This window comes from Mustela putorius, unplaced genomic scaffold (assembly GCF_011764305.1).
Source record: "Mustela putorius furo isolate JIRA1106 unplaced genomic scaffold, ASM1176430v1.1 tig00000832_pilon_pilon_pilon, whole genome shotgun sequence".
NCBI lineage: Eukaryota > Metazoa > Chordata > Mammalia > Carnivora > Mustelidae > Mustela > Mustela putorius.
The window spans coordinates 5,049,196-5,076,875 of record NW_025421491.1 but is presented as its reverse complement, the minus strand read 5'-3'; positions in this window follow the sequence as shown (position 1 = coordinate 5,076,875).

The following is a 27,680-nucleotide window of genomic DNA, read 5'->3' as shown; positions in this document are numbered from 1 at the left end:
ATGGTCAATTTCCCCTTTATCTTGCCCATCAGCCCTGTCTGGGCTGGATCTCCTCTCTTTTGACTTCCCTGAGTAATGTTATGGTCAATTTCCCCTTTTTTCCATCTTCCTTACTCTCTCTTTCCACTAATACAGGCTTATCCAATTCTAAATAATCAAAAAATGATCTTGAAATTATTATTTTTTTTGCTTATATACTCACTCAGTTTTCTTTGCAGACTCTCTTCTTCCACTTACCAATTTCTAAAATGTTCCTGTGCCTAAAGCCAGATGTTATTTTCCATCAAATGCTTTTTTAAACAACCTAATCCTTCCGTGGCTTCAGTCTCATTTATAAGTTGCTAACTCCCAAATCAATAACTCTTCTCTGAGATCCAGATATATAATGACAATAACCTAACAGATTAAGACGTCAAATCCTATTCACCCTTAAACTGGTAGAGTCTCCTTTTTTTCACCATATAAGTTCATATTTCTCTAACTCCTCGAGGAAAAACACTGAATTCTATTTCAAATTACTTTCTTTGTTTCCTAGAACCTTTGATCTGTGTGATTGTTTTGAATCTACTCCATCTCTTTATCACATTGACATTGTCTTACTTTAGACACCAATCCACTGTTATAACCAATTAAATTTAGACCCCACCAACATAACTTATACACTGACAACAGGGACGTCTTTATTAAACAGGCATCTAACTCTACAACTCATCTAACCTAAAGATTTTTTAAAACCACATTAATACTAAAAAAATCCCAAATTCCTCAAAATGACTTGTATGAACCTTTGTAATTTTCATCCTAATGAAAAAAATCCTATTTTCATAATCATTTTATTCTCATAATCACCTATTTTCATAATCACTACTCACCCACCATCAACTCCTATTTCAGGCATAACAAATTTTGCATAATATTCCATTCTACTTATGGACCATATCTTCTTTATCCATTTGTCCGTTGAAAGGCATATTGGCTCTTTTCACAGTTTGGAGACTGTGGCCACTGCTTCTATGAACACTGGGGTATAGATAACCCTTCTTTTCACTACATCTGTATCTTTGGGGAAAATGCCCAATAGTGCAATTGTAGAGTCATAGGATAGCTCTATTTTTAATGTTTTTAAGGAATCTCCACAGTGTTTTCCAAAGTGGCTGCACCAACTTGCATTTCCACCAACAGTGTAAGTGGTTCCGCTTTCTCCACATCCTCTCCAATACTTGTTGTCTCCTGTCCTGATAATTTTGGCCATTCTGACTGGTTTAAGGTGGTATCTCAATGTGGTTTTGATTTGAATCTCCCTGATGGCTAATGATGATGAATATTTTTTCATGTGTCTGTTAGTCATTTGCATGTCTTCTTTGGAAAAGAGTCTGTTCATGTCTTCTGCCCATTTTTTGATGTGATTATGTTTTTTGTGTGCTGAGTTTGAGGAGTTCTTTATAGATCTTGGATATCAGCCCTTTGTCTATAGTGTCATTTGTGAATATCTTTTCCCATTCTGAAGGTTGCCTCTTTGTTTTGTTGACTGCTTCTTTTGCTGTGCAGAAGCTTTCAATCTTAATAAAGTCCGTAAAGTTCATTATCACTTTTGTATCAACATGGACAGGACTGGAAGAGATTATGTTGAGTGCACTAAGTCAAGCAGAGAAAGTCAATTATCATATGGTTTCATTTACTTGTGGAGCATAAGGAGTAAAATGGAGGACATGAGGAGAAAGGAAAAGTGAGTCGGGGTAAATCAGAGGGGGAGATGAAACATGAGAGACTATGGACTCTGAGAAACAAACTGAGGGTCTTGGAAGGGAGGGGGTTGGGGGGATAGGTTAACCTGGTGATGGGTATTAAGTAGGGCAGGTATTGCACCACACTGGGTGTGGTGCATAAACAATGAATCTTGGAACACTGAAAAAGCAAACAAATAAACAAGCAAACTCTCCATTTTTCAAAAGAACCTTGCTTGCTTCTCTTCCTCAAGGAGAGCCTATAGTATTCCCATGGAATAAATCTCCTCTTCCCAAGGAACTCTTATCTTCCTCGAAGATTAAATTCACTGATGACTTCAATATGTGAACCATCCTTGCCTCTCCTCTTCTAAAGTGTAAATTTCTTATACAGGCTTTATAATTCTATTATGATATTTTTACATCATGTTTTCATTTTGAAGATGACACTAAATTGAACTAATGGTGAGATTTATTTGTCACATTATGCTGACAACTCTTCCAGATGATAGATATACTGTATTTAATTAAATCCTCCCCATCACTGCTAGGTATTATTTTCATTGTACAGACCAGAAAACAGATATTCTCAGAAGATAAGCATTATACCAGATCTACTCAATTAGCACATAGCCAAACTAGTATCTAATACAAAAGCTTTTTGCGTCCAAATCCTTGGATTTTTTCTTTCTTATTATATAACTTTGTCTTTCGAGCTGTTTGAATTCCAGGTTTCCCCTGTCAGGGTGAAGGACATGACTACTTGCTCTAGAGAGACTGTAGAATCTTTCTCTTGAACCTCTTGCATTAATTATTCAAGTCCTGAAATAAGGCTTTGGAATGGATTAGGTAGCACTTTTCATCCTATAGGTTTTTGAAACAAAGTCAGTGTGTGCATCCTGTGAAATAAAACTGTACTGGCCTGCATCTCTTAATGTCTGGTGCTTAGAATTCTCCCAAACCACCTTAAATATTGAAGCTTACAAAACTGGTACTGAGTGATATGAAAAAGAACCAAGGTGTTCTACTTTGTGGTCTCTGCATGACATCTAGTGGTTAGAATTGGAAATTTTGAGGATAGTATGATTAGTGCCAGGGGAAAACACATCTTGGCCTGGAGTCCCTATTCTTCACATCAAATGAAGGTCCTTCACAGAAACAGAGGACCTTCACTTCCAAAGTTTAAAAAAAAATTACTTTCTTAATTATTTCTGTTTTTTATTCTATATATCAAGGCAAAGGAATCTGCATTATTTCAGCAATCTGTGCTGACTACTGGGGCTTAGGAAACCTTGCTATTTGCCTATGATCTGTACTTACTTTTTGATAGATTTGTAAAATCATTAACAGATGAAAATTAATACACCCTTTCAATTTTCCTCAAACTCCATGTGGCAATAAATACTCTGTATATACACAAGCACAAAAGGTGAAGGAATGATATTAAAAGTTATGACTCTATTATTCAGCATTATATTTTTAAACCTCTTTATATACACCTGTTTTGATCCTTCTAAACCCTATAAAACAAAGCAACTATTAAGGATTTAGTCATAAGAATGTCATTAGGTTTAGATTCTCGATGATACAAGATTTGGGATTTGTCCTTAGTCCACTTGAAAGCCTGACAATGTTATATGGGACACGATACGTTTCTAATAAATGACACAATCTATGTCTTGGGATGCAGCAAAGGATTTCGAGTTCAAATGGTCAGAGAAGAGATCATAGACAAGGAAGAGTTTGTTGGCAAGTGAGTAGAATAAGTTACTATTAAGAGAACAGGCAGCTGAGTGAGAATTCTGGCTTTTCAGCTTTCCTGCAGTGGGGCCTTGGGCAATCTACCCACTCTACATTCTAGTTTCTACATCCATACAATAGTGTAAAATGTAGGATCTATTTCATATAGTGAAGATTAGTACAGTGCTTATTATATGAGGAATTATCAGTCATCTATATTATGTGTAAATGCAAAAAATAAAGTGTTTAATTCAAATTTCCTGAGAATATACAAGGGGAAATGAACCAGGAGAAAACTAAGAATTAATAGACAAATATTATGTTCCTGACACCAAGACATCTCCAAAAGAATTTGAAAAGTGATTATAAATATTTTATGGAGATATATTTAGAATACACAGACTACAGATTCTTAAGATGTATGCCATGCAGACAGATCAGAAGTCTTTGAAACCCAGCAATCATTTATAAATACTACTTTTTCCTTTTCTATTGCAAAAAGGTACTCTTGTAGACCCAATATGAACCAAATTAAATGGTTACATCTCCTGAAATATAGTTTTTTTCTGTTAAAAAAAAGTTTTTGTTAAAAAAACTATAAAAATGCAGTTTTGTAAAAAAAAAAAAAAAATGTAAAGGGACGGCTGGGTGGCTCAGTGGGTTAAGGCTTCTGCCTTTGGCTCAGGTCATGATCCCAGGCTCCTGGGATCGAGCCCCGCATCGCATCGGGCTTTCTGCTCAGTGGGGACCCTGCTTCCTCCCCTCTCTCTCTGCCTGCCTCTCTGCCTACTTGTGATCTCTGTCTGTTAAATAAATAAAATCTTTTAAAAAATTTTTTGTAAAAAAAACCATAACTTGAATCACAATAATTGCATTTATTTTAAATGAGAGAAGGCCAACCAATAAGCGTTTAGGTGTGCAGAGTCTGTTGTTCAAGATCACTGTATAGTGAACTCCAGGAATTAACCTCCAAGATGATCAGTGAGAAGAAAAACACTGCACTTGGCTCAAAGGAGACTTTTGTTGAAGAGGTGGGTTTTCCTGCCGTCTTTGAAGTGGGAGAGACCCAGCGCTAGTTAAATCCAGGGTTTCACGATGAGTGAACTCTAAGAGAGGCTGCTGATGGATCTGGAATCCCACAGTGGTTGTTTTGTCCCTTGCTTGGAGAAGGTTGGTGAAAATTACACTCTTTCCCCAGCATGATCTTTGTTTCTCACCCAGGTATCTTATTTAAGACCCGAGTAATATAGGCATTTTTTGCTCACTAAAACAGACTCCCGGCTATCTTCCCCATGTTTATTTTCCCCAAATATTTGTGTGTAGTAATAGTTGAAGAAAAATTTTTTTTTTCCTGACAAATGACTTGGTGCATGTCATTTGAGAGGACAGATAGTGAGACAGACAGGAGGAGAGAGAGGGAGAGATGTTGTGTTGGTGTGTGTGGGTGTGTGTGGGTGTGTTTATGGATTTGTTTCCAGAGGACTCAGGCTTCAATTTCACAAGACCATTTAGTTAAAAATGTCATCTTTGCCTCTTTGCTATTTATGTGTATGAGATAGCTGACCGATTTAAGTGCTGACCTTATGCAAGGCTGGTATCCCCACTCTTGATATTTAACAGACCTGAACTAAACAAAGCATATTGTTTGAGTCATTTTAAATATTCGGTCACTTTTTAACTCCACGTAAACTTTGCAGTTAAATCTCATTTCACATAGTGAAAGAATTACAGCCGGAATATTGAGCCTGGGCTATGATATTTTCTCAGTAAATATTTTTGATTGATTACCCTAAAAGGGGAGAGTATGTTTGCTCTTAAGGAACTAACAGACTTAAAAAGAATATGGAATGTGGGAAATCAGAGCGGGAGACACTCCGTGAGAGACTGGCCTCTGAGGAACAAACTGAAGGTTTTAGAGGGGAGGGGTAGTTGGGGGCTGGGTGAGCCTGGTGGTGGGTATTATGGAGGGAACGTATTGCATGGAGGACTGGGTGTGGTGCATAAACAATGAATTTTGTAACACTGAAAATAAAATAAAATGGGGAAAAAAGAATTGGAAAGAAAAAAAAAGAACATGGAAAGTAAATTAAAATTTAAACCAAATAATAATACTAACATACTGAACTCTGTAATATTTATCTTTTTATATGCCTCATCCATCCATTTCTGTTACTTTTTTTTTCTCTTAAATAACAAGGACCAGATGTACCTGTACTTGTACCAGTACCTAACACCTGCTAGAGATGCAATCCGTGGTAGTTTTTGACTCTGACAAAAATCTATAACAAATTAGTAAGGTTAAATATTTCAGGTATAATCAGCACTTTTCTCTATTATAATGTGTTCATATCTTGGTCATATGTTTAATGTCTTTTATTTCATTTATTTCTGTGTCCGTTTCCCTTTATTATATTTTCCACAAAATTTTAATTTTAAAATATATCACATATATTTAATTTAAAAAATTTAAATCCCTAAGAGTTTCAGTACCATTTATTTTTTGAACACACCACAAGCTGGGTTTCATAGAAAAGTCCCATATTTTATTAAATATCCTTTTCTCTGGATGTTTTTGGCTATTGTGATAATCTGATTGCATACCTGGAATGAGCTAACACTTGTATTTGGCATACTTGGCATAGATCAATTGATTTAAGACAGATTGATAAGACCACACAAATATGATTTTTTTTAAATTGTGATTTAAAGAGAAGGATGTGGCTGCCCTCCATGTTTATAAGGCATATATATATATATATATATATATATATATATACACACACACATATATATATGTATACACACACACACACACATACCATAGAAGATGGATTCATGTGAATTTCTCTAAATATCTAGATGTAAAAGTATTGTTTCTTTAAGATCAAAATAAAATATCCTGGATTCACTAGTTTATAGGAGAAATTAATTTTATTATATTTCTCTCTGTCCTACTAAAGAAAAGAAAATCTTTAGCAGAACATACCACTCCTGACACTTACATGGTCAATAATTAATAGCTATGATTTAGCATATAAAATGATCCAACCCAAGTTGAAACAACTTACTTGTTCAACACTTCTTTCCTTCCTAACACAGGCTTATAGTTTGAACAGCCTGAGATGAAAGAAGAGTCCAGTAATTTATTTTGCCTGTCTTCCCCTTGCTTTCCCCTCTCTGCTGCCTACATTGCTTGATAAAGCCTGGGTAAGGTGATTTTGCATAAGGTAAAATGACACTGATGCTCTCTGGGCTTGGTGGCTATTGAAAGTGGACTTGTCCTCTACTGAAATGTTACTGAAGCTTCTTCCTCAGAGATCCTTTCTAGGGACTTTCAACTACTCTTCTTTGAAGCAGCCCATTAATTCCAGACTGTCTCCCCTTCTTGTTAGAATAGGATTTCCTCTCAAAGATCATCCTGGTCAAAACCCCTGTACAGTAGCACAAGCCCAGTATCTTCTTACATCTAGTATTTGGGAAATCTATTCTTTTGCTTTGTCATTATACAAAACATAGCTTGATTTATATTTGTGCAGTAACCAGTAACAATCCCAGTATCTACTGAAGTCCAGGGGTCAAACTGAGTTCTTAGAGGTGAGTTTCTTTCCCTGAATTTCCCCTTGTCATTTGACTTATGCTAAAGAGGAAATGTCCTTTTCCTTTACCCCACGGATAATGATGGATGTGTGGAATGTCAGTCACAATGATATTCCCTCAAAATAAACCCATTCTCTTGCTCTCTTCCACCTTTTGTCTTATATAATGGGTAAAATACTAGTGTCAGCAGAACGGGTTTGGTACTACCTCTTGGAAAATTTTTTATTAAATTGTCCAGCAATTGCTTTTAGAACAGTGACAGTGAGGGTATGTGTCAGTTTGGAGGAAAATTTTGGAACTGTAGTTTTGTTCTTTAACGGGGGGGACTGTGGATATACATAAAATGATGTATCTGGGATATATTTTGGAAGCTTTAAAGTGATCTATATTCATTACCATTATCTATGGACATAAATACATACAGGTGCTCAGATCCTGCAACCTTCTTATGATAAATATATGTGGGCCCAAGGAGTTTAAGTGTTCTCCACACCTCCCTGGTTTCTGTAGATGATCATTCCTAATGTAAAGAGATGGAAATACCCATGATTTAAGATCTTTCCAAAGTGATCCCCAATAATGACGTTTGCATTCTTCTGGCTTAGGAAGATCAAAGCAACAGGGATACAGACCCGTCTACAGTCGCGGCTGATGTTGAAGGATAACATTCCACAGGCCAGTTACATGTCTCTGCTGGTTGAATTATGGGGAAGGGTCGGGGAAGAAGGAATGAAACTGGCTATAAGTTGAATACTGGAAAAATATAGTAAATTCCATAAAGCAGATAAATGGTAGAGGGCCTGAGTTTCCTATATGAAATAGTCCTGGAACAACAGAAGGGAATATATTTACCTTATATGGAAAAAATATTCTCATGCTAGATTTGAGTCCATAATAAAATTTGAACACTTTCAAAAACAAAATCTTATACATTTTCAAATGATTTGTCCTTAATACCTAATATCAGAGTTAATATTTAACTAGATATTAGAATTAACATCTGATTAGAATTTTAACAAAAGTAGAAAATTACAGTCAACTGAAATGTGAGTACAATATTTTTGAACTAAAATCTGTAATTCTTCCTCCAAATGGATTTCTCTACAATGACTTGACTTTTTCCAAAATCTGTCTCACTCAATGATTGATCTACATCTGAGAGACTATAATAAGGAAAAAAATAATTGTTCTACACCTGATTTTCTTTGAAAGTCAGAATGACTCTCGCCATAAACTATTGCAAAACTGAATGCTATCTTAAGGTTTCTGAAGCATAAGTAATACTTTAATATGAACTACTTTTACATAGCACACATTGGTAGTTACTGAAACCTAGCATTTTCTTCTCTCAAATGAAATTAAGTCTTATAGATTAATTTGAATTACAGCTAATATGTAATTTTCAAAAAGTTTGTTATGGAGGTGCCAGGGTGGCTAAGTCAGTTAAGCATCTGACTCTTGATTTCATCTCAGGTCATGATCTCAGGGTCCTGAGATTGAGCCTTGCCTCAGGCTCCATGCTAGGTATGCAGCCTGCTTAAGATTCTCTCTCTGCCCCTCTCCCTTGCATTCCCCTCATGAGCGCTCGCTCTCTCTCTCTCTCAAAATAAATAAATAAATAAATAAATAAATAATAAATAGATAATTCAATATAACTCAGAAAATTGTAAGGAAAAAAAAGGTAGTACATGTGATAATAGAAGAAATGAGTAAGGGTTTTAGGACTAAGCATAGCAAGAAGCCGTTAACACTCACAGGGCTAAGGGGAAAAAAAAAAAAAAGTGGAGCTTATTACTGGCACACATAAAAAATAGCTATGGGTCAAACCTGCCCGACATGAGCTGTGATACTCAGAGAATTGATATAGCCAAAAAATGATAACTCAGCCGAAAAAGTCAGGGGAAGAAATGTTACATACTCACTGTCCTCCATTTCAATTGGAAGAAAAGAAGTAAAGCTTCTATTTTCAGAAGACATCTCTTATAAAGTAAAATACTAAATAATCCACTAAAAATATTAGAATTAAGAAATGAGATCACCAAGATCGTCATACCCAAAATGGATAAAAGACCTCAACACGAGACAGGAATCCATCAGAATCATAGAGGAGAACATAAGCAGTAACCTCTTCAATATCCACCACAGCAACTTCTTTCAAGATATGTCTCTGAAGGCAAAGGAAACAAAAGCAAAAATGAACTTTTGGGATTTCATCAAGATCAAAAGCTTCTGTACAGCAAAGGAAACAGTCAACAAAACAAATAGGTAACCCATGGAATGGGAGAAGATATTTACAAATGACAATACAGACAAAAGGCTGATATCCAGGATCCATAAAAAACTTCTCAAAATCAACACACACAAAACAGATAATCATGTCAAAAAATGGGCAGAAGACATGAACAGACACTTCTCCAATAAAGACATACAAATAGCTATCAGATACAAGAAAAAAATGTTCATAATCACTAGCTATCAGGGAGATACAAATCAAAACCACATTGAGATACCACCTTATACCAGGTAAAATGGCCAAAATTAATAAGACAGGAAACAACGTGTGTTGGAGAGGATGTGGAGAAAGAGGAACCCTCTTACACTGTTGGTGGGAATGCAAGTTGGGGCAGCCACTTTGGAGAACAGTGTGGAGATTCCTTAAGAAATTGGAGTTTCCCTATGACCCTGGAATTTCAATACTGGGTATTTACCCCAAAGATACAGATATAGTGAAAAGAAGGGCCATCTGTACCCCAATGTTCATAGCAGCAATGGCAAGGGTTGCCAAACTGTGGAAAGAACCAAGATGCCCTTCAATAGATGAATGATAAGGAAGATGTGGTCCATATACACTATGGAGTATTATGCCTCCATCAGAAAGGATGAATACCCAACTTTTGTATCAACATGGACAAGATTGGAAGAGATTATGCTGAGTGAAATAAGTCAGGCAGAGAGAGTCAATTATCATATGGTTTCACTTTTTTGTGGAGCATAAGAAATAACAAGGAGGACATGGAGAGATGGAGAGAAGTGAGTTGAGGAAAATTGGAGGGGGACATGAACCATTAGAGACTATGGACTCTGAAAAACAATCTGAGGGTTTTGAAGGGTTGGTGGGTAGGAAGTTGGGTGAGCCTGGTGGTGGGTATTATGGAGAGCATGGAGCACTGGGTGCAGTGCATAAACAATGAATTCTGGTACACTGAAAAGAAATTAAAAAAAAAAAGAAAAAGAATGTAGATAAGTCAATTGCACTTATATACACTTGAATGGTTGAAAAATGAAATTAAGAAATAATTCTATTTATTATAGCATCAAAAGACAAAATACTTAAAAGTAAATCTAATAAAAAGATTGCAAACTGAGTGCTCTGAAAAAAAAATGTGTACTATGTAAACTGCTAAACATTGTTGAAAGAAACTAGGAGAGCATTAGAAAAATGGAAAGACAACTGAAATGTGAGTACAATATTTTTGAACTAAAATCTGTAATTCTTCCTCCAAATGGATTTCTCTACAATGACTTGACTTTTTCCAAAATCTGTCTCACTCAATGATTGATCTACATCTGAGAGACTATAATAAGGAAAAAAATAATTGTTCTACACCTGATTTTCTTTGAAAGTCAGAATGACTCTCGCCATAAACTATTGCAAAACTGAATGCTATCTTAAGGTTTCTGAAGCATGATCCGTGATCATGGATTAGATGTTAATATTGTGAAGATGGTGATACTTTCCAAATTTGTTTACATATTTAAAATAAATCTTATCAAAATCCCAGATGACCCACTTGTAGAAATTGACAAGTAGATCCTAAATTTCATATGGAAATTCAGGGGTTCCAAAAGAGCCAAAATAATCCCAAAAAAGAACAAAGTTGGAGGACTCACAGTTCCTGATTTCAAAATTTGATACAAAACCACAGTGATAAATACAGTGTAGCCCTGGTATAATGGAAGAGATACAAGTCTACAAATAAAACCTTACATTTATGGTCAATTGATTTTTGACAAGGATGCCAAGACAAATAAAGGAGGAAAGAATAATCTTTTCAGCAAACATTTCTGGAACAACTGGAAATCTACATATATAAGAACAAAATTGGACAGCTATCTCACATCCTACACAAAAATTAACGCAACGTGGATCAAAGATATAATGGTAATAGCCAATATTATAAATTTTTTAAAAAATAGAATATAGGCATAAATGTTTATGATTTTAGATTAAGCAGTGCCTTCTTAGATATGACACAACAAGCCCAAGCAAGAAAAGAATAATAAATTGTACTTTCTCAAAATTGAAACATATGTGCTTCAAATGACATGAGGAAAAACAGCTTACAGAGAGGAGGAAACATTTACAGATCAAATATCTGATAAGGGACTTACATCTATAATGTATAAGTAACCCTTATAGCTTAATAATTAAGACACACGTAACCTAATTAAAACCAAGCATCCAACTTTTGATTTGGGCTCAGGTCATGATCTCAGGGTCAAGAGATTGAGCCCCATGTTGGCCTCCACACTGTGCTTTGAGCCTACGTGAGATTCTCTCTCAACTTCTGCCTCTGCTCCTCCCCCTGCTTGCACAAGCACTCTCTCTCTCAAAAAAAAAAAAAAAAAAAAAAAAAAGATTTTTTATTTTTGCACTAAATTTTATGATTAAGTTCAAGGTTGAACAGTTTTATATATTTTTTAGTTTTTTATATCAATTTTGTTCATGTATTTTATACATTTGCTTTGTTTGAAATACATTTTATGCATTACTTATATTGATATTTTATCTCACACATTTTGCAAACACTTTACCCCATGTATCTTTCTGATTGTCAGTCAGAGTTCAATACTTTTATTCATAAAAGCTATTTTTCAGGTTTGTATTATAGGAATTACTATATCATTTTATTTTATTTTTCATATTTTATTATATATATTATAGAGAGCATTAATCATTATTATATAATTATAACAATATACTTCTATATTTTATTTCTTAATGAATTATTATTATAAAAGAAAGTTTCATAAAATTTTAATTATATACTCAATCACTTTGCTGACTTCTTACTTTTTCTTTTTTTTTTTTTTTAAGATTTATTTTATTTGTATTAGAGAGTGAGGGAGCTATGAAGGGAGAGGGAGAGAGAGAATCCCAAATGGGCTCTCTGCTGAGCACAGAGCCCAATGCAGGGATCAATCTCACAACCCATGGATCATGACCTGAGCCCAAGTCAAGAGTTTGCTACTCAACTGACTGAGCCACTCAGGCACCCTAGATCTCTTTTATTTTTCTAACAGTTTTTCAGTTTATTTTCTCTAATTTTTTGGAAATAATTAAATTTATTAAAACTTATTAAGATTTCTGTATCAGTAGTTGTTTAAATTTTAGGACACATTAGAATCACCTAGAGGCCTTGTTAAATTATAGATTGCAGGACTGAGATAGTAGGTCCCTGACAGCCCCAGAAATTGTATTTCTTATTAGTTGCCTAAACTGGGTAATGTTTTTGGTCTGGGAACCATGGTTTAAAAACCACTGTTTTATACAATAATTACTTAATTTCCAAATAATGAGTGTTTTATCATGAGAATTACCTGGACCACAATATATTATTAAAAAGTAAATTTCTCAGAACACTAAGAATAGAGGTGAACTTTCTCAACTTGATGAAGAATATCTACAAAAAACTTAACAGCTAATATCATACTTAATTATGAGAAACTGGAAGTTTCCTAAGATCAGGAACAAGACAAAGATGTCACCTTTAGCACTCCTTTTCAACTTTGCATTGAAAGTAGCAGCTGGGGGCACCTGGGTGGCTCAGTGGGTTAAGCCTCTGCCTTCGGCTCAGGTCATGATCCCAGGGTCCTGGGATCGAGCCCCACATCGGGCTCTCTGTGCTGTGGGGAGCCTGCTTCCTCCTCTCTCTCTGCCTGCCTCTCTGCCTACTTGTGATCTCTGTCAGATAAATAAAGAAAAAATCTTTAAAAAAAAAAAAAAAGAAAGTAGCAGCTGGCACAGTGACACAAGAAAGGGAAATAAAACTTATACTGATTGGGAAGGAGAAATAAAACTGGTTTTTGTTCACAGATGACATGATTATCTATCTAGAGAATCAGAAAGAACCAACAAAAAAACTCATGGAACTTATAATTATAGCAATGTGTCAGGATGCAAAGTTATATATCTAACTCAATTGTTTTATTAACATCAACAATGAGCAAATGGAACTTGAAATTAAAAATGCAATAGTTTACATTACCATCACCCAAAAATGAAATACTTACATATAATTCTAAAAATTATGTACAAGATCTATATGAAGAAACCTATAAAATTATTTTTAATCTAAAAAAATCAAAGATACCTTAAATACTATTAGTTTAATTTACCACATTAACAGAATAAAATGTGAAAATCCCACAAAATTGTGATGAATGCAATCAAACAATTAAGTAAATGCAGAGATATTCCATGTTCACGAATATAAAGATTCCATATAGTTAAGATGACAGTTTTTCCTGGCTCGACTTATAGATTTAATGCCATCCCAACTAAAATCCCAAAAGTATTCTTGGAGATATTAATGAACTAATAATGAGAGGCAAAAGGCCCAGAATAGAAAACACTGAAGGAGAAGAACAAATTCTTTATGAAGGCTGATACTATCTGATATTAATACTTATGTGAAAGAATATAGTAATCAAGACACCATGGTTTTTGCAAAAGTATAGACAAATAGATCAATGGAACAGAATAGAGATCCCAGAAATAGACCCATATAAATATAGTCAACTGATTTTGATGTAGGAGCAAAGGCAATACAATGAAGCAAAGATAGTCTTTGCAATAAATGATGATGGAAGAACTAAACATCCACATGCAAAACATGAATCTAGACACAGACCTTATACCCTTCACAAAAATTAACTCAAAATGAGTCACAGATCTAACTGTAAAATGCAAAACAATAAAAATCACAGAAGATACCATAGAACAAAATCTAAATGACCTTGTGTTTGGCAATGGCCTTTCAGATACAACACCAAAGGCACAACCCACAAAAGAGAGAATTGATTTGCTGAACTTCATTAAAATTAAACTTTTCTGTCCTGCAGAAGATATCATCAAGAGAATGAAAAGACAAGCCACTATTTGGAAGAAACTAATTTCTAAAGATATATTTGATAAAGGACTGTTATCTTAATATACAAAGAACCCTTAAAATTCAACCGTAAGAAAACAACTTGATTTAAAAATCAAAAAAGAGGTGCACAGGATGGCAGAGAAATAATAGACCTTGTTTCAACCTGTCCCCTAAAGTGAGCTAATTTTCTACCAGAACACTCTGAAAACCCATGAAATCGGCCTGAGATGTAAGATTGTACGATCTCTACTGGGGCAGAAGATGCCAGTTGAGAGGAGGAGGAAAGCCCAACAGAGGAAAAACTCAAGAGACTGCACCCTCTCCATCAGAGCTATCAGATATAGACATAAACAGTATCTCGGAAAGGGAATTCAGAGTAACAATTACCCAGGCAATGGCTAGGTTGGAGGAAACCATTAATGACAACATGGAATCTAGTAGGGCAGAAGGGAAAGTTGCCTGGGAAGAAGTTAAAAATGCTATCAATGAGATACAATCTAATCTAAATTCTCTAACAGCTAAGGTTACCAAAGCAGAAGATAGAATTTGTGATCTGAGGACAAAATGGTAGAGAAAAAGGATCAGGAGGAAGGCTGGGACAAACAGCTTAGAAGCCATGAAAACAGAATTAGAGAAATAAATGATGCCATGAAATGTTCCAACATCAGAATTATTGGGATCCCTGAAGGAAAGGAGAAAGAAAGAAGACTAGAAGATATAGTTGATCAAATTCTCTGTAAAATTTTCCCAATCTGGGGAATGGAGTCAGCATTCACATTCTAGAGGCAGAAAGATCTCCCCCCAAGATCATAGAATCTAGGAAGACCTCGAGACACCTGATTGTTAAATGATGAATTATAATTTTAGACAGGACCCATTGAGAGCAGCCAGGGGGAAGAGATTCCTTACATACAGAGGAAGACCCATCAGAATAACATCAGACCTGTCCACAAAAACCTGGCAAGCCACAAAGGACTGGCAAGCCATATTCAGGGCACTAAATGAGAAGAACATGCAGCCAAGAATACTTTTTCCAGCAAGGCTGACATTCAAAATGGATGAAGAGATAAAGAGCTTCCAAGACTGGCAAGGTTTAAATGAGTATGTGACCACCAAGCTGGCACTACAAGAAATATTAAGGGGCATTCTATAAAAGAAGAAAGAACCCCAGCATGTCATAGAACAGAAATTTACAGAGACAATCAATAGAAACAAGGACTTCATGGGCAACATGATGTCAATAAAAACATATCTTTTAATAATCACTCTCAATGTGAGTGGCCTAAATGCTCCCATAAAATGGCATAAGGTTGAAGATTGGATAAAATGACATGACCTCGTCATATGTTGTCTACAAGAGATCCATTTGGAACCTGAGGATACATCCAGATTGAAAGCGAAGGGATGGAGAAGCATCTTTCATGTCAATGGACCTCAAAAGAAAGCTGGGGTAGCGATTCACATATCAGATAAATTAGATTTTAAACTCAAGACTGTAGTCAGAGATAAAGAAGGACACTACATCATTCTTAAAAGGTCTATCCACCAAGAGGATCTAACAATTGTAAATATTTATGCCCCCAATATGGGAGCAGCCAACTACATAAGACAACTGTTAGTCAAGATAAAGAGTCATATGAATATGAATACATTAATAGTAGGGGATCTCAACATGCCATTTTCAGTAACAGACAGATCATCCAAGCAGAAAATCAATAAAGAAACAAGAGCATTGAATGACACATTGGACCAGATGAACCTCATAGATATATATAGAACATTCTACCCTAAAACAACAGAAGACTCATTCTTCTCAAATGCCCATGAAACTTTCTCCAGAATAGACCACATACTGGGTCACAAATCAGGGTTCAATAAACCTAACTAAAAAGGTAAATGATCTGTACTCAAGAACTACAGAACATTTATGAAAGAAACTGAAGAAGACACAAAAAGATGGAAGAACATTCCATGCTCATGGATCATAAGAATAAACATTCTTAAAATATCTATATTGCCTATAGCAATCTATATTTTCAATGCTATCCTGATCAAAATTCCACCAACATTTTTCAAAGAGCTGGAACAAGCAATCCTAAAATTTGTATAGAACCAGAAAAGACACTGAATTTCTAAGGAGATGTTGAAAAAGAAAAACAAAACTGGGGCCATCATGTTGCCTGATTTTAAGCTTTACTACAAATCTGTGATCACCAAGACAGGATGGTACTGGCACAAAAACAGACACTTAGACCAGTGGAACAGAGTAGAGAGCCCAGATATGGACCCTCAACTCTATGGTCAAATAATCTTCAACAAAGTAAGAAAAAATATACAGTGGAAAAAAGGTAATCTCTTCAATAAATGGGAAAACTGGACAGCTCCATGTAGAAGAATGAAATGACCATTCTCTTACACCATACACAGAGATATACATAAAATATCTCAATTTGATGCAGGAATCTATCAAAATCCTACAGGAGAAGGTAGGCAGTAATCTCTTCGACATTGGCCACAGCAACTTCTTTCAAGATATGTCTTTAAAGGCAAGGAAACAAAGTGAAAATGAACTTTTGGGACTACATTGAGATCAAAAGCTTCTGCACAGCTAAGGAAACAAAACAAAGAGGCAACACACAGGATGGTAGAAGATATTCCTCAAATGACACTACAGACAAAGGGCTGATATCCAAGAGCTATAAAGAACTCCTGAAACTCAACACACAAAAAAACAGATAATCATATCAAAAATGGGCAGAAGAGATGAACAGACACTTCTCCAAAGAAGACACACAAATGGCTAAAAGACACATGAAAAATATGTTCATCATCATTAACCATCAGGGACATTCAAATCAAAACCACATTGAGATACCACCTTACACCAGTTTAGAATGATCAAAATTAACAAGACAGTAAACAACATGTATTGGAGAGGATGTGGAGAAAGGGGAACCCTCTTACACTGTTGGTGCAGCCACTTTGGAAAACACTGTGAAGATTCCTTAATAAATTAAAAATAGAGCTTCCCTATGACCCTGAAATTGCAATACTGGGTATTTACCCCAAAGATACAGATGTGAAAAGAAGGGCCATCTGTACCTCAATGTTCATAGCGACAATGGCCACAGTCACCAAACTGTGGAACGAACAAAAAGATGCCTTTCAACAGATGAATGGATAAAGAAGATATTGTCCATATATAAAAAGGAGTACTATGCCTTCATCAGAAAGGATGAATACCTAACTTTTGTTTCAACATGGATGGAACTGGAAGAGATTATGCTGAGTGAGATAAGTTAATCAGAGAGAGTCAATTATATGGTTTCACTTACTTGTGCAGCATAAGGAAAGGAATAACATGGAGAACACTGGGAGATGGAGAGGAGAAATAAGTTAAGGGAAATTGGAGGGAAAGATGAATCATGAGAGTCTGTGGATTTTGAGAAACAAACTGAAGGTTTTGGGGGGTGGGTGGAGGGCTGGGTGAGCCTGATTTGGGTGGTAGGTATTATGGAGGGTAGTCTGTGGATTTTGAGAAACAAACTGAAGGTTTTGGGGGGTGGGTGGAGGGCTGGGTGAGCCTGATTTGGGTGGTAGGTATTATGGAGGGTACATATTGCATAGAGCACTGGGTGTGGTGCATAAACAATGAATGCTGGAACATTGAAAAGAAGTAAAATAAAAATAAAATAAAATGGGGGGAAAAACTAAAAAAAATCAAGAAAGATGTGCATGTGGAAATTAAGCATGTGAAAAGATCCTCCACATCATGTGTCATCAAGGAAATACAAATTAAAACAACAATGAGATACCATTACACACCTTTTAGAATGGCCAAAATACAGAACACTGACAACACCAAATGCTGGTGAGAATGTGGAGCAACAGAAAGTCTCACTCATTGCTGGTGGGAATGCAAACTAGTACAGCCACTTTGAAAGGCAGTTTAGCAGTTTCTTACTAAAATAAATACGTTCTTACTATATGATCCAGAAATAGTGCTCCTTGGAATCTACCCAAAGGAGTTGAAAACTTATATGCACACAAAAACTTGCCAAGGATATTTATAGCAGCTTCATCCATAATTGTCAAAACTTGGAACCAATCAAGATGTCATTCTGTAAGTGAATAGATACATACATTGTGGCAAATCCAAACAATGGGTTATTGTTCAATAAAAAAAAAAAATGAGCTATCAAAATTGATGTCCACTTAATAAAATTCAAATAAAGAGATGTGTTTTGGGAAGGGGAAGAAAAAGTGAGAGAGCATATAGAAAGATGAACTGTAATGTAGAGAATCAGAGAAAGTTTCCTTGAGGAAGAATAGTGGAGTAATAATCCTACTGTCTATTGATTGGAAAAGAATAAAATATATAGAACACTAATTACAAAAGTGGGAAATATAAAGTATTCATGTTAATCACATGTATCATCTAACTCACACAGAAAAGTCTGAGAAAGACTTGAAGGATTTTTCCAGATAATTATGATCAATTTTATCGGTATCTCAGACTAGCAGCTTCTCAGAACCCATTCCTTTTGGCTTTAACTTTTATAGGTTCCTCCCAATTCTGACTCCAGGTTTGGCCATAAGATTCCAGAAAGCTGTTCATTACTATGATGCAAGCAGAGCCCTGAAAATACACGCTGGAGATTCTGTTCTTTTCTTACATGAGATCAAGCCAGACTAGCCTGTTAGAGGCTGAGGGGCCATGAGGAAGAGACCCCAGTCATGTTAGAGAAGTCCTTCCAGACCAGCCAGCCATTAGCCAAACTGCCAGCTGATCTCAGAGTCATGAGCAAACCCAGCAGAGATTGGTCAAGTCTGGCCCAGATCAGCAGAACCATCCAACCAACTTTAAATTTGTGAAAAACAAGAACAGGATATGGATTTTCCCGCTAAGTGTTGGAGTTATTTGTTATTTGTTACACAATGTTGTTAAATGAGGCACACACACATATATACATACAGATGTATACACACACATTTACACATATACATATATACATACACACACACATATATACATGTAAACATACATATGTATGTGTAAAAAATGCAACCATATAAGGGGTGCCTTGGTAGCTCAGTCATTAACCATCTGTCTTCTGCTCAGGTCATGATCCCAGGGTCCTGGAATGGAGCCCAGCATCCAGCTCCCTGCTCCGCAGGAAGCCTGCTTCTTCTTCCCCAACTCCCCCTGCTTATGTTCCCTCTCTTGCTGTCTCTGTTAAATAAAATCTTAAAAAAAAAAAAAAAAATACAACCGTGTCTACATAAACATCCATACTGAATGAGATCTGGTCATATTCTTTGACCAAGGCACTGTTTCCCACCTGTGATACTTTTACATGTTAATGTGGCTTAATGAATTCTACAAAGGGCACTTATTTTACCCTGTTTTCTCCATGTGCAGCATGAGCTTGTCTTTCAATCCTTAATGTTAAATATGGTGTTAGTGCTCTTTAATTACATTTCAGAAGTAGAGCCTTTTAATCAATTTTCTAAGTCTCTGGTGAATATTCAAGGATTAGGGTTATACTTTCTTTCTGTTTTTAAATGTTGTATGTACAACAAAATGCTAATGATAATTGACTAGTGGCTTTATTTTGTTATCATCTAATACCTGTTTTAGACTACTCAAAATTGAAGCTGAACAAACTACCTGGAAAGTCATTTATAAGATCATGTAAGCACTAGAATCCTTTAAGGATCTCACCTTATCTGGGATTGCATCCAGTCCTTAAAACAAAAACAAAAACGGGCCATTTGCTTATGAGTGAGTTTTCTACGAATTTAGGGTTTCAAATAATTTTGAATTGGGCTGCAGAAGACCTGATCCAAACTAGTACTGTGGATTATTCTCAGTGGTATTTGGATTCCTTTATGAGATTTGCCTTCATTGGAAACTAAACCAGTTAGAACATTCGAGAGTGGCAGTGGTGCCAGATTTCACTGAGAGATTACAGAGCTGCCTTTAAATTGGAGTTCTGGAGATGACCTTCAGTGCTGTGTTGGTGAAGAAGCACATCAAAGAAATACAGAACCATTATACAAGTATTCCAGCCCTTTTATGTCACAAAGAAAACACTGCATGCCTGCTATCTAAACACCTCTGTTAAAGGTTTTCTCTCAATTTAGAAAACTTGAGAAAGAGATGCTTTTTACTGAAGAGTATCTTATTGTTGGTGAATGCACCCTTTCCATTCGCTTGGTCTGTTACACTTTCTCTCCTGCCTACTTTTCATACAAAGTTCTTTTCCTGGGGTGACATGAGGGAAAGAAGAACATTTGATTTCCATAAACAAACTCTAGTGGAATCCTGAGGCTATCACATGTTAGATGTCTCTTCTGTAACACTTAACCGGTCCTAATTAACAATACTACATTCATGTGAATATTGAGCTACATGGATTCGTTTTATGTGCCCCTTGAAGACTGACTTTGGAAGTCTCCCTCTTTTGGGAGACTCTGGCATTGTGCTGGGGAGATTTGGGGTTTCGTTAACAACACATAATCTATTCAGATAACTGTTTTAGGTGATCTCCCATAGCAAAGATGATCCAGGAGAGATACAATCATACAATTGGCGTGCTTTAAGTGATTCAGATGAAATTCAACCCGTTTGGAGTTTGAATTCTTAGCAAAATACCACTTCCTGTTTTTGAGGAAAAAATGGCATAAAAAGTCATACAAAGAGACTCATAAGGCCCTTGGACATCAAATAGCTCTTACAAAACAACACTTTAATGAATTAAGTGTAAATGAATCAGAAACATGTGGGTTGAATTTCCCTTAAAATACCCATGGGCTTAAAAATTTAAAAAGAGAGAGAGGAGAGAGAGAGAGAGAATGAAAGAAAAAAAAAAAAAGATTTGTTTGGGAGAGGATCATGTGCATTTTATTGAGTTCAAGACTTTTAAAGGAAAAAAAAAAAAAAAAGAAAAGCAGCCTTGATTTGGTTGACTGAATAAAAAAACATGGCTATAGCCTTTATTTATTTATTTATTTTTTAGATTCTACAAAAGTCAGATTGAAAGTATAATTGTGTTTCTTCTTGGGTGCCAGATTCATTTATGTGAGACCATTTTTCAAGTACAGTAACATTTTGATTAAGCAAAACCCTCAAGTCATGGTTGTCTTTTTCCAAGGGCAGAAGTTGCAGTCAAAGGAAGAACTTAAAACTGTAGTTCAAATAAAGTTCATTAGAGCTGAAGTAAAGAAAACACGGTGATAATTCAGTTCACTAACCAAGAAGATCCTAAATCCAAATGGGTGGCGGGCCTGGTTAGCTAACCACTGAACAAAAGGCTAGAAAAACAGTCATTCAAGGGCCAGAGCTCAGAAGATAGGAAAAGCTGAAATCAGTGGAAAAATCTGTGCAGTGAGATGAAGAGCCGGGATACAAGGAAATGGCTGACAAAAGGAAAATTTTAATTGCAAAGTCTAAAAAATCTTTAGTGGCAGCTAGAAATGGCCAACATGTAGCAGGGGCATAGGGATTGAAAAACTAACTCCCCGAGACAGGAAGACTGGGACAAATAAGAGTACTCAGGGCAGTACTGTGAATACAGATTTCAAGATGAGCGTACATGTGAGTGGTTGTCTTTACCAACTTCCCAATGGTAGAAACCATACTCCTCTAGGTACCTGAAAACTACTGATGTTGGCAGGTCTCAAAATTCACATAAATGTACTCAAGATTGTTTACTGCATTGTTTATATGTATAGATACATTTATATTTGGACAAATATACTCAGGATCTTGGGTGAAGTAAAGAGTGTGAATTCAGAGACCCCAGGAAACTTGGATTCCAAATAGATAAAAAGCTGTAATTTAAACACTGAAAGGTTTCTTCAAACATATAATTAGAAGAAAGAATGCCACATAGTAAAGGGAAGGTTGGTGGGGTCACCACTTTTTCCCATATAAGATAAAAGAAGGGATGTCTGGGTGGCTCAGATGGTTAACCGGCTGCCTTCAGCTCAGATCATGATCCCGGGGTTCTGGGATGGAGTCCTGCATCCAACTCCTTGCTCAGTGGGGAGCCTGCTTCTCTCTCTGCCTCTGCCTACCCTCCCCCTGCTTGTGCTCTCTCTCTTTCTGACAAATAAATAAATAAAATCTTAAAAAAAAAAAAAGATAAAAGGGAACTCATGTTTTCTTGGTAGGTATTTTAGGTTAACTGAGCTAAACAGTCTTTTTGGAAACATGTTTCCCTCAAACTCTTGTATTAATAAGAAGCTTTCCTTGGTGAAGTAAAGTTAGTCTGCTAAAAGTCTTTATAATAATTGTTTTTATTCCTGGGAAATGTTACTCATTTATAATAAATCTTGTTGATTGATATAAATGTCACTCACAGATGGTATTTATACACCACGAAATTATGCAGGTTATGTAGAAAAGGATATTTGATAAAGTTACTATTTAACAGAGTTTGCATAAAGATAAACTTTTGTGAAAATGTAAGTATGAAATCTTAGCAGAAACAGTTCAATAATATTGCAATAACATCTCCTCCCAAAAAATATTTTAAAGAGGAAAAAATGGTAAGATAATAATAAGAATTTATTACAATTTCAGAAATAATAAACCACATTTCATCTTTATGTCTTGCTAATTTAAACATAACAGAGAAAGACAATGCTTATACAGAAAACAAATTCACATGTACTATAAACTCATAGAGGACTCAAGTGCCCAAGACACAACTGATGTTAAAAATGTACAGGGTACCTGGGTGGCTCAGTGGGTTAAGCCTCTGCCTTTGGCTCAGGTCATGATCTCAGGGTCCTGGGATTCAGTCCCACATAGGGCTCTCTGCCCCGCAGGGAACCTGCTTTTCCATCTCTCTCTGCCTGCCTCTCTGCCTACTTGTGATCTCTCCTGTCAAATAAATAAATAAAGTCTTTTTAAATATTTTTTTTAAATGGCTTGACAAATGCAACTTGGATCTAATGAGAGTATTAATTAATTTTGCCCAGGAAAGAGGTTAGTTTCCCATTTCTCCCCCCTTACATTTATTTTAAAGAGGTAAAAAACAAGGTCATTTCAGGAATTTTTCAAGACTCTACTTCTATTCTGGGTTTTTTTTCAGTACAGAGCAGTTCAACCTCATCTATATGAGACTAGAATGCTACATGATATCACTAAATTATTTGATTTGATTTTTCTTCAATTACTACCTTTACCTAAGCTTCATTAACCATCCTTTGGTGATATTTGAGCAGATTTAAAAATGTTTGGGGAGGGTATGTGCTTTGGTGAGTGCTGTGAAGTGTGTAAATCTGGTGATTCACAGACCTGTACCCCTGGGGATAAAAATATATGTTTATAAAAAATAAAAAATTAAAAAAAATGTTTTCCCAATGTTTAGTTATTAAAACATGTATCTTTAAATTTTAATTTCAAATTCAATGTAAAAGTCAACTTCTAAACCAGCCTGGATTTGAGCTGAGACGTGGTGTGCAGGAAGCCAGGATTCGGTGAGGCAAGCTCTGCTCTAAGCTATCTCCTTGTTCTCTTCAGTATGCTAGAATGTGAGGAAAATGTGAGCCAAAATTATCTGTGTCTTTACTTAACTGTCAACTTGTAATCATCTCTCCTCTCATTGTCACTGCTTCTCTCTCTAATATTGATTGGCCTTGATACACTCTGGGTCACTATATGGTAATAGATTTTCACATGTTGGGGAAAGAGCCCTTTTGGTGATTTGAAGCTTGTGGGCTAAGTTACCTACCACCTAAAAGCTCTGGGAGAATGTATAACTTGCCAAAACTTCAACATTGGCACCTATGTAAGAAGGATAACATCTTTGGGATCATGATTTTACTATACATTTTGTTTATGCACTCATTTGATTTTTTAAAAGGCTTTATTTGTCAGACATAGAGACAGAGCATGAGCAGGGGCAGGGGCAGAGGGAGAAGGAAGCTCCCCACTGAGCAGGAGCATATTTGCTTAAGAATAATTTCATGAGACTGGGTGGCTCAGTTGGTTAAGTGCCTTCAGCTCAGGTCATGATCCCAGGGTCCTGGGACTGAGCTCCACATTGGGCTCCTTGCTCAGTGGAGAGTCTGCTTCTCCTTCTCTTTCCTATTCATGTTCTCTCCCACTATCTCTTTCTCTCTGTCAAATAAATAAATAAAATCTTTTAAAAAAAGAATACTTCCATGAGGAAATATTTAACAGTTTCTACTTCACTTTGCTTAAATCTATCATGCTAACATTTATACCAACTTATATAAACTCAAGATAAGTTTCTTAATAATTTAAGGAGTCTTGCAACTCCAGATCACCCTATGGAACTATTCCACAAGGTGTTCTAGTGCTTTTTAAATTCTATTTAATTTTTTATCTTAAATTACAAATTCATGAACCTGTATGTCATCACAGCAGTTTAAACAAAGTTATCGGTACGTGTGCATGCAAATGCATGGGTTCACACGTGCACATGTGTATGTGTACGCACTGGGAGTGAGATGTGACAAGGAAAGGAAGAGTAACAAAGCAAGCCAAAGTGAAATCATTCTGTGTAAACATGCCATGTTTGTACGCCTTTCATTCTCTTTACTCAGAATTGCCTTCTGAAAATTGTCAAATCAACTTAACATACTTAAAAGTGAACCAAATCTGTTATTGTATGCAAATTCCTGGTGTTTTGCAACTATTATCAGAGACAATTTAGCTGCAAAATGCATCTCATTTTACTCCTAACATTGTTTAAGAACTTGATTCCTGGAAACACCTGTCATGGCAACACCAAAATGAATCCTATATTTTCAAAGAAATGTATGCCCTTTATACATTACATCTTCTTTTAGCTTTAACTGATCAGTTAACCTGTCACGAGCATGACCTGATCTTTTTTCCCATCCCCCTCTTTTGGATGCTGTTTCACCCAGCTGCCAATAATTAGAAAAACAAAGCAAATTCCTCCCATGGATGCTGACCTCTGCAGAAAGCTAAGGGAACAGAAAGTCAAAGAACACCATAAGCATTTTTTTTTTAAACCAGGAGGCATGCTGCAGTATGTTCTCTTGGATTGCAAAACCACAGGAAAGGATTAATATCACTAACCGCAAGAGACATTTGTGTATGGGTGTAGTGGGGAGGGAATAAGAATAATATTAATCTATGATGTATGACCTCATAATTTCTGAAAAAATTTTAAAAGCCACATGTATTGAGTCACTGCATTATAAAGGTATCAGCCATGTAAAATTAATAATATGACCAAGTAATGAGATTTGAGCTCTTTTCCAGAAGTCACTATTTTTAACTCAATAGGTTATTCACATTTATACAGAAAGGGATGGTCTATAGATCAAAAATAAGAATTCAAGGGGCAGCTGGGTGGCTCAGTGTGTTAAGCCTCTGCCTTCAGCTCAGATCATGATCCCAGGGTCCTGAGATCAAGCCCTGAATCAGGCTCTCTACTCTGTGGAGAGCCTGCTTCCTCCTTTCTCTCTGACTACTTGTGATCTCTCTCAGTCAAATAAATAAAATCTTTAAAAAAAAAATAAGAATTCAAAAGTAAAGCAAGATTCTGGCATCAGATATTCTCTCTATTAATCAATAACTTATCTTTGAATTAGTATATATACATACATGTGTATGTGTGTAATATATTCAGCAAATACATATGATATCTGATACTTATCAATGATAAAAAAAGTTAAATTTTGCATTATTGTTTAAATACTTAAAATTAACTATAAAACAAAATAAATAAGTTCCTATATCCTAGATACTTTTAAAAATATAAATCAGTGTGCAATTTAGAAATTCAATATGCTTGAAATATTTCTCTTTGTTTCCTGAAATAAGGATTTCTTAAATTCTACATTATGCAAAACATTTTGCAAGGTACTATGGGTATTAAAAAAAAACACACACACATAGGAAATAAAGCATGTTCACCAATATTTCTCAAGGGTCTAGGATTTAAGATTTTACTCCCAGCTACCTTTCAGATTATATCATTCTTTACCTGTATAAACCTCTCTAACTGCTACTGTTTCAAGTTACCAAAATGAACCATATATGTTCAAAGAAATATATGCCCTTTATACATTACATCTTCTTTTAGCTTTAACTGATCAGTCCTCAGATATGGTAAAACCCATTGCAATATTATTGTAGTCAGCTGGGACAGTGCAATTAAGGTTTGATTTGGGTAATGCAAATTGAGATAAAAACTAAAGGAGAGATTAAAATCCTAGCATATTTTAAAAGGTTGGGTGTGGAGATGGATAATTTATGAGAAATGAAGGGAAATAAGTTATTTGGATGACTGAGTTTTCAAATTTGGGTGCCAAAGAGAATGATAATGCCATGAATACAAATAAGAACATGAAAAATAAGAGCTTATTTGTGGGACAAGTGAGATCGGTTTGGTTATTTTACATATGAGATACCTATGAGATATCCTGGAAATATCCTAAAAGTACACCAAAAACTAGAATGAGAACTTTAAGCTAGCATTTCAGGAGCACTTGGTTGTGAAACAATGGTTGAGACTATCAGAAGTGGAGACCTACTAAAAGAAAACCAACCAAGGAAAGAACATTGCTAACCATTTATTTTTAGAGAAGACAGAATATGACGTTAGCTACCAACTGACACACATAAAAAGCAGTATTCTCATATCAGAGGAGTGAGGGAAAGATTATCTCAAAAGCAGGAGAATTCAGTGATATTAAATATCACAAATGCCCATGTGTCAAAGTTGGGGGCCTGTGTCAAAGTTGTCATAGTGTTTGAATTGATTGTGAAAGTACTAAGAAAATAAGGAACAGTGCCTATTTCCTTAGGGACTTGAAGGTGAAAGAGTCAACACAGAGAATGATAGTTAAGAAAAGTAAATGAGGTAGAAAATGTAATCCTTGCTATCTATAATCCCATCCTAAAACTATATTGGGTAATGAAAATTCAGAGAGCAAAAATTCATAGTAAATTCTTTGTTTTGGAAAAATAACCACAACTCATTTCTAGCCCACACAAGAATTCCAAACAGTGTCTCCCAATATGACAAAGACAGTCTTCAAAGACAAAATAACAAGCTGGAAAAAATATAACCATAATAATTAAGGGTGAATCAGTAAATAATTTAACATGTAATGAATTGGTAGATACGTTTGAGTGTCATATGGGAAAATGCAATACCATATTGGATACTGCTTATATTTTATTTCTATGTTGTGAAAACATGTATTATACGTATATAAAATAAATACATTAAAAATATATCTAGGTTGGACCGTATTCAAAGTACATATCATCATTTTTCCAGAAAGTTCTATTATTATTCAACCTGCTAAAAAGAGTGAATAACTCTTCAGTTATTTAATCTTCAGTTAAAGATGTTAAAAAGATAACAATAGCCAATAATCACTGATTGCTTATTTTTTACCAGACATGTCCTATCTTACATTTACTTCTTATATGTACAAGTAC